General features: G+C 50.4%; 1 long non-coding RNA gene across 1 annotated transcript; it reads left to right on the top strand.

Moving 5' to 3' along the window:
* Positions 1 to 1,086: 1,086 nt before the first annotated feature.
* LOC136511507 (uncharacterized) lies at positions 1,087 to 2,582 on the top strand. Its single transcript, XR_010772741.1, has 3 exons — positions 1,087 to 1,578; positions 1,716 to 1,829; positions 1,965 to 2,582. It is a non-coding gene; the product is annotated as an uncharacterized lncRNA (long non-coding RNA).
* Positions 2,583 to 2,987: the final 405 nt, after the last annotated feature.

The following is a 2,987-nucleotide window of genomic DNA, read 5'->3' as shown; positions in this document are numbered from 1 at the left end:
TACCCTTCACATCATCGGTTGATGCATACATGGATGCGTTTCAGGCGCGGATGGCGCACGCCGGTCGCCTCTCGCCGCACCAGCAGGCTCAGCTATTCACCGGGGGCCTTCCGGACCACATCCGCGTCGATGTCGAGCTCCACGACCCGCAAGATCTCCAGTGGGCCATGCGCCTGGCACGCGCGTACGAGCGGCGGAATGCGCCTGCACCGCTCGCCCTGCCAGCATCGTCGGGCCGCCCGGCTCGCCGCAATGCAGGGGACGGCACCAGCACTTACTGCGTCGGCAGGTTCCCAGGGGAGTTCGGGGCCAGCTTCATCAACGCCAGCAGTCACTACCAGGCCATTCAAGCGGCTGTCACCTGAGGAGATGACTGAACGTCGCAAACAGGGCCTCTGCTACAACTGCGATGAGCAGTACGTCCGCGGCCACAAGTGCGCCCGACTTTTTTATCTGGAGGCATCGGACTACATCGTCGAGGAACCAGATGACGCCGATGAGGAGCCAGCGGCACCTGCAGCAGCGAGTCAGCCGCCCTTCGACCCCGATGCCCCCATGATCTCACTCAACGCCATTACGGGCATTCGGACTGAGGACACCATGCAGCTCTATATCCAGATGGGCAATGAGCAGTTTGTCGCGCTCTTGGATTCGGGGTCCACGCATAATTTGGTGCGCAGCGATGTCGCCCGACGCGTTGGCCTTCAGTTCCATCCCTGCCCGGGCGCCAGGGTCATAGTCGCCAACGGGGACCGTGTGGCCTGCCGCGGCCTCGCAAAGGACGTCGCCATTCGCATCGCCTGACGAACACTTCTCCATCGACTGCTACTCGATCCCGATTGACGGCTACGACATGGTCCTCGGCGTCACCTTCCTGAGGACGTTGGGACCCATCCTCTGGGACTTCGATGATTTGTGTATGGCGTTCTCACGCAACGGCCGTCGCGTGGTCTGGCGCGGCATCGGCTCGACACGGCACGATGTTCAATCAACTCAGCGCCTCCATACACTGCGTCAAGATAGGGCCGGCTCTGATGGAACGTTTGCTGCAGTTCCTAAAAGGTATGACACTAAGTTCCTAAAAGAAAGGATTGTTTCCCTACCATATTGTGTCTTTTAAACTTGTCTGTTTGGTGTTTGCTCTGGATGAGCTTAGGGTGCTTATCAATACGCATCTATAGCTGTTTCAGTAAAGTTATCTTCTATTTTTTTAATTGAAATCGTGTATTGTTGATGATGAACTTTATTAAAAAATAGCATACATAACTTATGTACATAACACTCTGCACGTGACCTGCAGCATGAACAAGTTGAGCAGCCGTTTTGCCATGTTAGCAACTTGGCACAGCTATGAACGGAATGTAACTTTGAACTACTGTACAAATGAAGGTCATGTACAAGCACCCCTCCCTATTGATTGATCCCCTGCCTCAAGTTTCCTACAGGCAGAAGTGTCCACTGGCTGCCAGTTTTGCCTTGAATTGAAGAGTGGATTGCAGCTCAATGATTTCCTGCACATTTGTGTTTCTTCCTGCACTTGCATGCATTGAAGAGTGGATTGCAGCTCATTGATTTCCTGTAAGTTTGTGTTTCGCCTTGTACTTGCTTGAATTGAAGAATGGATAGCAGCTCATTGGTTTCCTGCAAATTTGTATATCAGCTGCTTATGCTTATAAAGATGAAAAATATGTGTTTCCCTTTTTTTACTTGTGCAGGTAAGGCATTCCCCCGGTGGTGTTATTATGCATGCATTGCTTCTGATGGAATGACGAGATGGTTGGTTAGACAAGAATACGGTGGCCATCATTTTAGTTAGAGAAGAATAGAAGGTGAGAGAATGCAGCTTAATTCAACCCTGGAACATACTACTACCTTTTAGTACTATCGTGGTAGCCATTGCTCTGTGTGTCATTTTCCACGGAACGAGAATGACCATGGTTGGCTGGCGCTCTCTTTTTTCGCAGCACAGATACAGTCATTGAGCTACTGGAGAAGCTCTTGTTCCTCCTCCCACCACCAAAAGAAGAAGCAGCAGCTGCTCTTGATGGCGAGGGCATGAAGAGCTTAGTGATGAAGCTGCCTGCTCCCTCCATAGAGATAGAGGGAGTACTCTTGTGCCGGCAGGGCAAACTCCTTGTGGGTGTGGTGGCCCTAGGAGGAGGAGGAGGAGGAGGAGGCAGTGACAACTCGGTGATGTCTCGCAGCGACAGTTCATAGGCTTCCTCGGGCAGATTGTCTGCCACTCGAAGCATCATCTCCTGGTGGTACCTGTTGATCACCTCTGCCTCTGCGTCATCCATCCACAGCCGCTTATTCGAGTAGCAGTTGGCGAGCTTGGATTGTTGGATCCAGGATTCGTAGTCGAAGTCCGAGTGCGTCCTCATGGGTTTCTGATGAGAATGAGACTGGGCTTGCGAAGGTGAAGGGAGGAGGAGAGGCAGATGTAGAAGCCATAGTGAAACGTATGTTTTGGGTGACTGCTTACAAACTTTACTAGCCTCATGTCTTTACTTATACTCTTGTACGTATGTACTACCTGTTACTCAACGCAGATTGATTCGTTGGTTGGTTGGTTGAGGAGAAGGTGATCGAGTCGTCTGGTAACTATGGAAATCTAGCACGTACAGCAGGCTGGCAATTGCCAAGTAAGACCGCCTACTTTCTTTGAATCGGATATACGGAATGGAATTAACTTTGTTTGATCAAAGAGCTAAAGTCCTGCTCCTTGCTAGTGGCGGCTCAAATTGCCAGGCATGTACGGCACGGCGAGCAGCCAACTCACTACCAACGAATAGAACTAAGTAAACAAAATCACCATGAAATTGCCCATCGCACGCAATATATAATTGTGTTACACACACACTGTAAATGAACACTTGTAATGATAACAATAAGATATGTCTCTGTCTCTATCTATCATCTATATCACTACAACTAAAAAGAACCGGATGTTATCGCACATTAGTACTAACCGTAATGCTATGATT

Source organism: Miscanthus floridulus, chromosome 16 (assembly GCF_019320115.1).
Source record: "Miscanthus floridulus cultivar M001 chromosome 16, ASM1932011v1, whole genome shotgun sequence".
Taxonomy (NCBI): Eukaryota; Viridiplantae; Streptophyta; class Magnoliopsida; order Poales; family Poaceae; genus Miscanthus; species Miscanthus floridulus.
This window is presented reverse-complemented; position numbering and strand designations above follow the sequence as displayed.